We start from the raw sequence: 14,081 nt of genomic DNA, 5'->3' as shown, positions 1-14,081 counted from the left end.
GACAAGGGTTTGCTCCCTTTGGTCTTTTGTCTTTGGCTGGATTGACGGGTGAAGCCCGCCTCTAGCTCCAGCGTGTCTGGTAGGGCAGGAAGCGAGGGAGGTTCCTGAAACTCCCTGTGCTTAGTCTCCTTGGTTACAGGAATGCACCCAAAGGTGATTAGCCGGCTTGCTGTCCTTGGAGGACAGCCACCCTTCTGTGTGAGTGACAGCTAGGCTGCAAATCAATTGAAGAAACTTGCATAAAAGGTGAGGTCCACTGGACGAAGGAACCGAAGAAGAAACTGGAAGAGAAGCTTGCTGCACCCCCCTGGCCCGTTGGTTTGCCCGGTGAAGCCCTGCTGCAGTGCTGAAGCTCCAAATTTCGAATCGACTAAAGAAGCCCGGAAAGGACAACTTCTTCCCTTTGGTTGGTGGGACCAACTGACCCCAAGACTAACTTGACTGGGACCTCTCTCCTTGCTGGCTGTACTTCTTCGCTGCTGCTGGAACCGAGTGCCAGAGGACAGGAATACCAGGAACGGGTGCATCGTCTTTAAGCCGAACCCGAGCTCCAGGAAGATCCTAAGGAGCTCCAGGAAGATCCTAAGGACTCCTTCAAAGCAGGACTACCCAAAGCCTGAGCCACCTCAACAGAGTGCCGGACCCCAGAAGCAAGGGGAGCCAGCAAGGTGTCCAAGAACCGTGCTGGTGCTGTTTGCGAGTAGCTGAAACCGGGAAGTGCTGCTGATCTGGAATAAGTCCATTGCTGTCGCTGACCTTCAAGCCGTAGTGCAGGAGTCCCCAAACATACTCCCTCCTATCCCCACAAGGCCCAGGAACAACAGGAGCTGCAGGACTACAACAGAAACAAAAGCCAGCTGGACCCCTTTCTTCAGACTCAAGGTACTGTGTAACTAGGGGTACTTACCTCTTGTGTGCAGCTTGCTTGCTCTCATTGGAGACTTGCATTGGCTGTCCTTTGCAGAGTTGCTTGCATCTTTGCTTTTCACAAGCCTCCCAGCTTGTGGCCCAACAGTGATTCTTTTAACAACAAAACTCTCTATAACATTGTGCAAGACTTTTGTGCTATCTTCAAGAAGTGCCTCAGCCTCCCTAGACTTTGCTCAATCAACATTGACTGTCCTGGCTCCCTGAAGACTCTTCTCACGCCTCTGGCTTTGTGTTTATCTGTCCTTAAAAAACTCATGCATAAGTTACTTGTATAGCTGGGAAAGCATTTGGGGATTGTAAAGTGCTTACCTGCTTGGAGAAACTTGTTAACCTTTGTTTCCTTCCCTAGCCTAATCCCTTTTCCACAACCCCAGTATTGCATTAAGTGTTAAAGTGATCTATCAATGTCCACAGTGTCCTAGCACCTGAAGTCACCACAGGGTGTAGGACATGTGTGTGACATCCCAAACGGGTATCTACTTACTTAACTGAAACTGAAGGAGTACATTTTTTAAGTGTATTCTATTGTTGCATATTGCCCTTCTAAAGAAGGCTTATTTTGAAAATGACTGTTAAATTAATACATACTTATTTTAATAAGAAACCTTGACTATAAGTGTTATTTGAATACCTGTCACTGTGAATCTCTATGTTGCACCGCTACACCTCACATTGACCGCTCTTGAGATAAGTCTGGCTGCTCAGTCACTCTACCAACTTGTGTAGTACAAGCCTATACAAAAGGTTTGGTTAAGTATTGCCAAGAGGACAAGGCTGGTGTAGTCTCCCACAGGATTACTACATACAGTCTTGCCTAACACCTGGCAAGGCTTTAAGTGGGGGCTAGGTGATCTAATTTGCCATGGGCTCCTTTCCCAGCCATCATTCAGCGTTTACAGGCTCCAATTGCTTAGCCTGTGTCCTTTCCTCTGGCCTGAAAGCGACACCACGGGAATCGATGGCACTGTTAAAAGCGGGCTTTCTACATGCTGGGCACACTATTGGTTATCTATGTGCATCTTACACTTTCATAGAAGAAAAAAAAGAAATGTATAAACTCAAAAATGCTGCTTAAACTGACATTCACTAGTTTTCTTTGAAATGTGTTTCTTTTTTTGTAGGACTACCACACAAATACCCTGTAATTTTTGTGCCCCTTCCTTTGTGTTTTATCACAGGTTATATTTATTATTTTGCTATTATTATTTTAATGTGTTTATTAGTTCATTGAACTATTTCACATGTACATATAAACCATAAAATAGAAATTCTCAGACAAATTATTTAAAAAGAGAAGAGAGGACTAAAAATTCAACATATTCCTGAGTCAGGCTGACAAACACGTTAGAAAATCAGCATCCAATCGAATCACGTCTTCATTTACAGTAGAGCTCCATTTTCTTTTGCCCACATTTCAAACATTATATAGAGCAATCATCAATGATGCGTTACAGGAATGAAGACAAAAATACTAGAAAACTGTCTTCACCTACTCCCTGTAGCCTATGGAAAGAAATTGGCTAAATGCTCCTTATATATTGTCATGTTGTTACAAGTGAGGTTTAAGTTCCCTCCACATTGTTATGTGCAAGGTGGGATTAGGGCGAGGGCGGGACCCAGAGTAAGGGAAGTGACGGGGAGTTGGGGAGGAGAGTTTAGTTTAATAAAGGAAGGAGTTGAGACCGGTCCTCCCGCGAGGACCTCATCATTGATTGGTCAGAAGCGGCTGCATGCCGCCTGTGAGTGTGCCTGTCCTGTTACACCCCCACCCCCTCCTGCGACTAACACTGGCGACGAAGGATTACCGGACCCATGGTCCCTCAGGCGAGAGCACACTTGCGAAGAGAGCGGGAGGCACAGCCCGCCTCTGCTCCGCCAGAGAACCCAAGGGTGCGGCAGTGAACAAGAGCACTGTAGGCTCACGGATTTGAAGAGCCTATGCCACGCAGTCACAGGCAGGGCCGCGTGGGGAGATAAGAACCTTACGCATCGGCAACCCTGCGCCTCACAGTGGTGAAGCCCCATATTGCAAGGGAAAAGGAAGGCCTCATAAGGACACATTGTCTGCATAAGGGGCACCAGGGAAGTGACAGGCACCCTGCAGCCAATTCAAGTACGCACTCCATAGCACAAGGAGGAGCGCACCACCAGCCAGCATGTCAGAAGAAGACATTCCAGCAACCGTGCCAGCAAGACGGTCAGACACATTTCCGCAGGCCCAATGTGACACCACCCCATGGCAGTTGCCCCAGGCACTTGACCTTAGGGACACTAGTAATCTGGGGCCTAGGTGGGTCCGATGGATGAAAGACTTTAGGGTGTACGTGAGGGCAATGGGCTGCATGGATGATGAAAGGAAGAACAACATAACTTACCCTAGCACTGGGGACCGCCATGAGAGACATCCTCTATGAGATGGTTGATGAGAAGGCGACGTACCAGCAAAATCAAGAGATGGTAGACACCTACTGTGCACCACACACCAACGTAGACTATGAGAGACATATATTTCATACCACGATGCAGGAAAAAGGGGAATCTATGGACAATTACGTCATGCGTCTCCGCATCCGCATGAAACATTGCTCTTTTCATCGATGCTCCAATGATGAGGCACTAAGCTTCCAAGTTATCGTAGGCTGCGAGTCTGCGGAATTCAAAAGAAAACTGCTCCATAAACAGAGGACCCTTGACGAGATCTTGGCTATGGCCCACACCGATGATTCAGCTGTCACACAGCAAGTGGTGGGACTGGGACGAGTGAAGATATCATTAGACACAAGAGATCAGGAGGTCATCAAGAAGGTAACGGCGACCATATCTGACAAACCCAGCCAGTCAGCAAAGTCATGCTATCAATGCAGCTACAAATTCCGCCACGAGTGCACGTGCCCGGCTATCGGCCGGAAGTGCACAGCATGCGGGGATGCCGACCACTTCAGGGCAGTCTGCAGAAATGCCATGGCACCCGCCGCCTCGGTTACCTCCACGAGGAGCAGCAGACGCAATCCCACTTATCGTCCTGAAGACAGACGATCAAGCCACGAGAGCAGAAGATATCGCCCAGTCGTCGGCGAAAGTGGCCGTCAACCAGCCAGGAGATTACTCCGATCCCCTGAGAGGAGAACTGCCTACAGACTCCGAAGAAGCATCCGCTACGTCGAAATACACTCACCGTCAGGCAGCGACTCATCATCGCACGACCAGCAGAGAAAGAAAGGATATGTGTGGGCACTTGACAGTGAGACTGCAAAGGAACACAGCCCCATCCTGACGCTGCAAGTGCACAACACACGGACACTTTCTCATTGACACAGAGTCTACCGTCAATTCACTGAGCGAACAGGCATACATTCGCCTCCCCCAACCACCAAAGCTGTGCCCCCCACAGGTCGGCATTTTCCCCTACGCCTCAAACTCTCCCCTGCCATACAAGGGTACGTTCACCACAGTCTGAGTACAAATCACACACAGCCCGCATACAGCTACATGTCCTCTCCACAGAGGCTAACAGCGGATGCATTTTGAGCTTCAAAACAGCTGTTGATATGGGTCTCGTCCATATTTTATACAATCTAATGACCTACAAATATCTGGCCCCAAAAAGGTACATCACCAATGCATATCCGAACCTGTTCAAGGGCCTTGGCAAACTATGTGGCTGCAAAGTGAGACTGCACATCGACCAGGAAGTCAAGCCAGTTTCCCAACATTACAGAGGCGTCCCATTCAATATTCAAAAACAGGTGGACGAAGAGCTAAGGCACCTGCTAGACCTTCATGTCATAGAGCCCGCAGTTGGACCTACCCCATGGGTCTCCCCGTTCCCAAGAAATTAGCAGAAGGCTCCATCTGCCTGTGCATAGACATGTGCGGCCCCAACATGACCATCCAGCGTGAACGTCATCAAGCCCCGAGAATAACGGATATGATCCACCTCCTCAACGGGGCGACCGTGTTCTCCAAGCTCGACCTCAACAAGGGCAACCATCAGCTGGAGCTAGCCCGGGGGTCCAGGTACATCACCCCATTTGTGCCTCATATGGGGCTATTCCGCTACAAGCGCCTCAATTTTGGCATATCTTCGGCGGCGACGATCTTCCAGGAGGAGATCCACCATGTAATAAAAGACATCCCAGGATGCCTGACCTACAGTGACAACGTTCTGGTATTCGGAAAAACGACACAAGACCACAACGAAAAACTCCACAAAGTGTGCAGGGCCCTGGAGGCGGATAATGTCATGCTCAACAAGGACATGTGTGAATTTGGAAAACAAACTCAAGTTCTTTGCCCATATATTTTCAGACCAAGGCATGCAGCCGGACCCAGAAAATGTCAAAGCACTACGAGGAGTGCCTCGCCCAACTGACGTATCGGACCTCAGGTCATTCTTGGGGCTCACGAGTTACTGCTTGCATTATCTAGAAAACTTTACAACGGTGAGTGCCCCGCTCAGAGAATTGACCAAGACCGGACAAGACTTATTCTGGACTGAGGAATGCGAAGCTGCTTTCACAGAAATTCGTACCCGCATCGCCTCAGCCTCGGACATGGCATATTTTAGCTCGGCAAAAGACACCAAAGTCACCGTGGATGCCAGCCCAGTAGGACTGGGTGTGATACTGGCACAATACGACCCAAGAACCCCACACATTAATAAAGTTGTGTCATTTGCAAGCCGCAGTCTATCGACCACTGAACAGAATTATTCGCAGGTGGAAAAAGAAAGCCTAGCGGTCGTTTGGGTGTGCAAACACTTCCATTTATTTCTGTTCAGGAAAGCTTTCAGGGTGGTCACCGACCATCAAGCTCTTCTCCCTTCTTCGGCAACCCCCAAGCAAGAATGCCTCAGAGGATAGAAAGATGGGGTCTCCATCTTCAAGACTATAAATTCAACATCCATCATAGGCGAGGCAAGGACAAGAACACAGTCGACTACCTCTCCCGTCATGGCACAGAACCGTCTGGTCCGGGACACTCTATTGCGGATGCATACTTACAATACACCATCCATCAGCTAAAAACCTTCCCCATCCCATGGAAAATGCTTCAGCAGGAATCAGCGAGTGACCCCGTACCGGCCATTCTGGCGCATTGCATCACCCAAGGCAAGATAAAACGTGCAAGAGAGAGAGTCCTACATTAGGAGGAGACACGGCAGAGTGAGGTCAAGGCGATGTTGCTGGTCCAAGAAGAGCTCACCACCACCGAAAACCAGATCACCATGAAAGGCAGCAGGATCGTCCTGCCCAAGTTGCTGCAGCAACAAGTGATCAACCTGGCTCATGAAGGTCACCGGGGCGTGGTATCAACAAAGAGGCTAGTGAGATAGAAAATCTGGTCCCCGGACTGGACAAACAAATCAAGGACACCCTAAAGAATTGCACAATCTGCCTTGCCATAGACCCAGCCCCTCACCCAAACCTGCTGATGATGTCCCCACTCCCCGGTGGCGTATGGGATGAACTGGGAGTCGACTTCTTTGGACCCCTCCGTGATGGCACCTACGCCCTGGTTGTGATTGATGAGTACTCGAGATACCCCGAGGTCCAAATAGTGCCATCTATCGCAGCCACAGTGGTCATTCCAGCCTTGGGCCGCATACTCACAGCTTATGGCGTCCCTCAAACAATCAAGTCAGACAATGGCCCCCAATTTACTAGTCTGGACTTCGCAAACTTTGCCCAGTATATGGGGTTCAAGCACCGGATAATCACGCCTCTCTGGCCTCAGGCCAACAGCATGGCTGAACGCTTTATGGGCAACCTCAAGAGAGCACTGCAGGTGTTGCAGTTGGCCCACAAACCATTCGAGCAGGCATTATACCAACTCCTACGTAACTACAGGCACACCCCTCATAGCACCACAGGCAAATGCCCTGCTGATCTCTTATTTGGCCGCAAGCTACAGACCCGATTGCCGCATAGACCCTCGGAGGGCAGCATCACATAGTGGGATCAGGAGATCAGGGCAAGGGATGTCGAAGAGAAATAGAAAATAAAGACTGCGGCAGACAGGAGGAGAGGAGCGCAGGAGCTCATTTTCCACAAGGGTAGAGTGCTGGTGCGGCAGACCCAGAGAAGAAAGGGAAACTCTCGTTTTGTACCTCGCCCTCTCACAGTTACAAAAGTGAAAGGCACCATGATCACAGCAGCAGATGAGGAGCGACAAACAATAACAAGAAATGTGTCTCACTTCAAGGATTGCCCAGTTGAATTGACACACTGGGAAGCCCCCGACGAGGACCAAGATGACCAGATGGACGGCTGGGTGCGGGAAGATTCTGATGACCCATACTGGGGAGACGAAGAAGGGTCAGGGGTGAAGCTACTGATGACGATTGTGAGTGGACTATAGACAAACCTTTTTCTCACAGCCCGGAACTGCCAAGGGCGTGCCGCCGCATACAGGCAAAGACTAAACCCATAAGACTCATTGAGGAGATGGTTTAGCCATGCCCGGGCAATATGTAGTGCTGTTTCACATACCAAAGAATCTTCACAAATGCGGCATGTCCAACCTTCCTTAGGTATCCCCAGATGGGGGCCTAAAATAGATAGTCTTGGGAGTTGGTCACATCTGAGAAGCAAAGAAAATCTGCGTACTGCTACTGCAGGACAGTTCATTACGTACATTTGTGGAGTTAAACTTTGAAGGACAATTCAAAGTGGTACTGATATTGTCGCAAACTTTCCAGATGAGTGAAATTGGCAATCCAATCCCAAGTCTTGGCTTTAGTTAACAGCCAATCCTTCAATTCCAAAGAATTTAGAGGCCAATCGGCGGACCAGCTAACCAGGTCAAAAAAGTCCAAGGACAATTTTGCCCACTGAAGGAGATCATTTTCCCCTTCATCTTTTTACATTACATGTCCCCTAAGGTTAAGCAGAGGGCATTTTATGTCCTTCCAGGACTTTATTAGTAGTATACCGCTTCTCATATTAACCTGGGAACTGAGGGAAACCCACCCCAGTTCTAAGCATATTCTTTCAATTGGGACCGAACAGTGGAGCTCTATGTCACGACCCACTTCCTGAAACCCCCCCAGCAGGCCCATGGGCCAGGAGGGGTCTCGGCTCAGGCCCCCAACAAGCTTAGGCATCCTTTGCCTAGACCCTCTTGGGGCCTAGCCTGGCGCCTTTGGCGCCAGGCTCATACTTAATGAAGACTTGTGCTTGAGAACTACTTTATTTAAATGCCAGTCAACATGGAGGCAACCACATAGCTTGGCTCCTTGTAACCAAGCTATGCGGTATATTGTTTTGGGTGTGGTAGCCTAGGGACTATTTTACCTGGACTACTTTCTTGATGCTATTTAAACCACATCCGACTTGGAGAACACGCTTCGCTTTACTTTTCAATCCTGCAACATGATGCTCATCGTGTTAAGCAGCATCTGCGAACCTCGGAAGAACAGCACCTGAAAAACAAAAGGGACATCGTTATTAGCAGCAGCTTACCTGTGATTCCACCGCTAGCTGCCCTCTGCTCCTGCAAACAGCATCCAAGGAACAGCGAGCCTCCCGGACCGTCGGATCTGCAAAAGGAGAGAAACAATACATTAGACATTTACAATTGTCCCGGCAATTACCTCTCAAGTCGCCCATCGACCAGCACCGCCTTGGGACTTCTTGCTCCGGGTGAGCACCACAATCTACGGGAACAAAAGACAACAGGTTAGCAAAGGCAAGGCATCATAGCGCTGCACATAACGCCTACTTACCGCATCAAGGCGCTCTGCCGGTGAGTCCAAATTCAGCCAACGTTCCACAGCGAACTTCCGCGCACCTAAGGAGAGAGGAAAGACATTATTGAATCCAAGAAAGGCTTACAGTATAACAGTAATAAGACCTACCTGAAAGACTCTAAAGGGCAGCATCAGTGAAGTAACTAGATCGCACTGGCCCACAAAGAACAGCGTGCCCCTGCCAAGAAGGCAGGACGGAGAGCACGCCAAAATCCATAACAAGGTGAGGAAAGGTCCGGGGAGGGGCTGCGGGCATACGGGGTGTTGGGAGGCTCTTACCCCAGTTGCCCAGTCTTGAACATTGCCCACCTGTTTTCCAGGCAGAATTTCCCCGCTGATTATACCAGGGAGCGGCTGAGAAGGGCACCAGAGTCCCCGCAGCTGGGTGGCGTCCCCGTGGATACCAGGTGAACGTAACACTCTAGGAATGTACGCCAGAACTTTCCCTCAAGAATTTAAGTACCAAACCCATAACTTTCCACCCGGAATAGCCACTTCCATTCTAAAGAATCGAACGCCTTCATGGCATCGAAAGAAGCCAACGCCATTTACCCCTCCTGGGGTTTGATCTGGTCCATTACGTGATGCAGCTGGCCAATATTTCTTGTTGTGTTCCTCCCCTCAATAAATCTGCACTGGTCCGGATGTATCAGCTCCGGAGCCAGTCCCGCCAGTCTATTCACCAGGATCTTTCCCAAAATTTTCCAGTCGACATTTAGCAATTAAATAGGACGATACGACATGCATTCCAGTGGGTCTTTATCTTCCTTCAACAGTACTGTTATAATGGCTTCTCTCATGGTTTCTGGGAGGGTGCCCTGCTGAAATGCTTCCTCATATACCTTCTTGAGCCCTGGGGCCAGGAGGTCTACATATTCACATTAACATTCTACTGGAAGCCCATTACTACCCAGGGCCGTACCTTTCTTCGTCGTTCGCAGTGCCCCACATATGTCCTTCTCTTCTATCGCAGCAACTAACAGGAGTAACAAGGGATAACAGGCTTATCTCAGTTCTATGATCTAACCTGTACACAACCAAGATTTATTTTAACATAGAAGATAATAGAACTAGTGGATCTGTGTTGGAGAGCTCGAGTGTGCAAATGCCTATAGAACCTTCATTTCATACGTGTACATCACAAAGGACCGAGTGTCCATACATAACACATATGTTAGGTGAAAGAATTCAATTAAACTCACAGGACACACTAAAATAGTTAGCATTTTTATTCATGTATAGAAAAAATATAAAAATCATTTCATCTGTTCTAAAATTCATCAGCAGTGCCTAAAGATACATATCCAGATTGGGCACAACATAATCATCACATCCCAAAACAAATACACCAGACATACTTCATTCATACACAAACAATCTCACATCACAAGTTTAATACATTTACATTTTTCACAATTATAACAAAAATGTAAAACGAATATATAAAATACAATTGCTGTTCTTTGTCACTAAGAATAGCGAAATCTTAACAAATCAACAATCACCAGATGTATAAATCAATACTGCTCTTGTGATATACTCTAATCCACAATGGTGTTAAAACCAACATTGGATTCCCCAACCCAACATGTTTCTTTCTGTAATCAAATCACTGTGCAGCGAATAATGGGAAACAGACGAAAACACAAACCGGCTTTGTAACTAAGATTGGAATCAATGTAAATCTTCTGTTACTGAACATCTAAAAAACAGAAGCATTCACCAGTAAGATACAAATCTATGCTCTATTCATAGACCTAATGATGGCATTTGACTCCGTAAATAGAAACAAACTATGGAACAAACTAAAGGCATGGGGTTGTCCTTCGGATATTCTAAATCCAATAAAAAAACTGTATGCAAATACATCGGTGCGAGTGCGAATAACAGCGAACGGGACAGTTACAGAATCCATCCCCACTTAGAATGGGCTGAAGCAAGGTTGCCCTTTAGCAGCATGCCTATATAACTTGTATACCAACGACTTTGAAGAACAAATACTAAACAACAAAGCAAACCCACCCAAAATCAACAGTGAAATAATTCAAACATTAATATATGCTGACGACATCATTATTCTGGACAAAACCATGAAAGGAATACAACAAACACTGAACAAAGCACAAGAATATATGATAAAGAATGAATTACAAATCAATACTTGCAAAACAAAAGTGATGAAACTGTCAACACAGAAAATAAAAACTCAACAAGACAGGAAACTAATCGTAGAAGGGCAAGAAATAAAGCCAACAAAGACGATTAAATACCTGGGTGTCTTGATCAACCCTTCGAAGAACGAAAAAGAATGGCACGAATATATTGAAGAGAAAGCCAGATCTTTGGCGAGACAAGGCCGAATCTTCCATTTGAAATATGGAACCTATTCAGCCAAAGCAACCATCTTGCTATACAAACAAAAGGTAACATCGATATTAACATATGCGAGTGAAACCGTAGTCAACCAGCAAATAATCAGATGGGCCTATTTGGAAGGAATATATTGGAGGAAAACATTAGCCCTACCGAAATCATGTCCCATAGAAAGAATTAGATTTGAATTGGGTCTTCAATCCTTACAATCCATAGTGCTATGGAAACAGATGGATTTGTACAGAAAAATCATATCAGAGGATAAGATTCCTTCATTGGAAATACTAAAAGAAAAAGAACAAGCCATGCAAGTCTCAGCTTTCACAAAATGGACTGCGGAAATAAAAACGAAAATGCAGATAGAAGAAATCACAGAAGAAACGCTGATCAATCGACCACAGCATGCGAAACGAAAACTAAAAAATAATGACTGGATTAAAACGATAGATCTCCAAAAAACCTTTAAACGCCATCTTAAAGGTGGAAATGAAGTAAGAGCACTTAATATGCTACCTGAATACCTAACTCAATTTCCAGACACTAAGACCTGTGATCTATTTCTGCGGTTTCGACTAAACATTTTACCAACTAGAGACTACCTAGCAATGATTAATGAACCACCTAATATATCTCCTGCATGTAGATTTTGTGGAAACCAGGATGAAAGAGAAACCTTATATCACCTGATTATGATTTGCCCAGCATTGAAAGAGAAAAGAGAATTGTATAGAGACTTTTTCAAGATCTCGAAGAAAACAATGACAACCGAAGAGAGATGGGCACACCTACTACAAGGAAACGACAAATGGCTCATCATTACAGTAATGAAATTTTGGATAGACATTACAAAGGAAACTTAAATACAAGAAAGAAAAAAGAGAAACTGTTTTTTATAAGTATAATTGCATTTTATGAAATTGAATGAGAATTATAAATGAAGTTTGTAAACCAAACAAAACATTTTAATAAAAAAAAAAAAAAACTGCAGAAATTCATCAGGGGTAAGTCAGTCCAGAGTATTCAAAGGGAAGTATGTAACAACGTAGACCTCTAGACAATAACAGGAGCTCACCTGTAGATAAAAACAAAGAAACACACTCAATCAGGCTAAATGCATAAGTGTACTGATTGATACATGCTACCACCGCGCTATTAATGGGCGGAGTGCAAAACTAATGGGGTAATCAAACCCCACTATCGCCTTCACTACCAAAGGGGTCACTAATACCACATTGGTATAGTGACCAGGAGACCAACTAAATTGGTCCAATCCTCACATAACACCACCACCGTGAAAACCGCGTGACAAATCGAAACTACCCCGAACATGGTAATTCAGTCATAAAAACGTATAATCACACCAAAGCTTTCGTGATATGTCTTGTTTCGAGAAGAGAGAATCCAGCCTACAACTCAGGTCACCCAAGTGTAACCGGGCAGCGGCCCCAAACGATATTAGCCCAAAGGTCACTATTAGCATCAGAAGTGCACCCAAATTCTGCAGATCTCTAAGTGAAATACCGCTGTATACACTCACCAATGTGGGTAGCCAATCAACAGGCACTAAATGACACACAGCATCTGTGTATACACTGTCCCGCTCCCGGTGAACCCCAAATGAGTACACCAAAGCTTAAATAACTCACAACTCGTGAACAGATTCCAATTCACCACGATACGTCGCTCGTCTAAAAGGAGCAACCGTCCAAGGCCCGATGTGTCTCAGATTAGTGCGGCCACTATCAGGCCCCACGTAGTGAATGGCCCAGTCTGTCTGGCTATCGATGTCACATTAGCCAGCATAAGGGAGAAACAGCAACATAAGACAAACAGAAACCTTAAGTAAATACCAGGCACTATATTGTCCATATTACCATCACCGGTATGCCTATAGCACCCCGGACATGTACACCCTAAATAATGGCCGTCGAACAACCAACCTGGTCGGGGCCAACACACCGTCACAGTGGTGGTCAGCGACTTCAGTGTGGGTCAGTTACTTCCATGTCTCAAGATCGAGGAGAAGGGGACACTCCCACCAAGCGATGGTCCTCGCAAAGTGCTTGATCTCTATGTAAGACAAAAGAGAGAAACGGACAACCGATCACTTTTCAAGCGTGTGGAACAAACGGCGTTCTCACATTTCTGCTCCTGGCTGTCACACACTAGGCATCAGGCAGCGGTATTATACCAGTTATAAACAGCAAGCCCAATTTATTCTGACTCAAAATGGTTAGGGTGGATCGTATAGCCCTCGGACAACCACAACCTCCCAGTTCAATTACTAGTAAATCTTGTCCGTAGCGTTCCTCGTCGGTGGTGCTGTTAGTTTCAGCTACCGCGGGAGCGTTAATGTTACGAATATATGCGGCGTGTGACCTCACGTACAGTCACGTGACAGCCACGTCCCGACTAATTCGACGTTAAAGTGCCCAGCAACAAATACCTGGCACTTCTACGTATACACTTATGTGAATGAAGACACCCAGTAACATAGAGACGGCCCCATCAGGATACCACCTTGCAAAGGCACAAAACATCAGAGATTATTGTCAAGTGTGCCGAACAACCACCAGATGAGTAGCTGAATCCACTGCATCACAGCAGCACACACTGCCAGAGCTCATTGTCTGGTACAATTTGTTAACGCATCTGGACAGGCCAACATTAAAGAAATAATCCTCAATCTTGTGACACCTGTCAATACCAGGTCACACGAGTGCAACGGGTTATATTCACTGAATGTTCCAATTAATTCATTCATTCAGACCACGCACATGACTCCTACTCATGTAGATGAGTTTCATCTCCTCCCTAGAGAGGGTCTGTTTATCAACAGAACTATTGTTGGTAACAGGAATTTTCTTAATCAGTCCACTTTAGGTCGTTACAGCCATGGTCGCACATGATGAAATGGCCAACCATGGGTACCGTGAGGTTCCTGGTCCTAATGCAACTTCTGTGCTCATTAATGCGGATCTTAATTTCCCGTTCAGTTTTACTGATATATAATTTCAGACAAGGGCAC

At 46.3% G+C, this 14,081-nt stretch overlaps 1 protein-coding gene across 3 annotated transcripts in view; it reads right to left on the bottom strand.

The window, feature by feature from the left end:
• LOC138580266 (WD repeat-containing protein 5 homolog) overlaps window positions 1–14,081 on the bottom strand; it is a 943,811-nt gene that overhangs the window by 749,475 nt on the left and 180,255 nt on the right. The window contains exon 2 of one of the 3 annotated variants that reach the window (XM_069650664.1): window positions 12,994–13,123. The exons of the other annotated variants lie outside the window; for them this stretch is intronic. The gene's annotated coding sequence lies outside the window, so the exon portion shown is untranslated. The remainder of the gene's footprint in view (window positions 1–12,993; window positions 13,124–14,081) is intronic. 3 annotated transcript variants of the gene reach the window in all.

This window comes from Ambystoma mexicanum, chromosome 3p, assembly GCF_040938575.1.
Source record: "Ambystoma mexicanum isolate Mex_15411 chromosome 3p, UKY_AmexF1_1, whole genome shotgun sequence".
Lineage (NCBI taxonomy): Eukaryota > Metazoa > Chordata > Amphibia > Caudata > Ambystomatidae > Ambystoma > Ambystoma mexicanum.
Note: the sequence above shows the minus strand (reverse complement) of the source record. Positions and strands in the feature narration are given on the sequence as shown.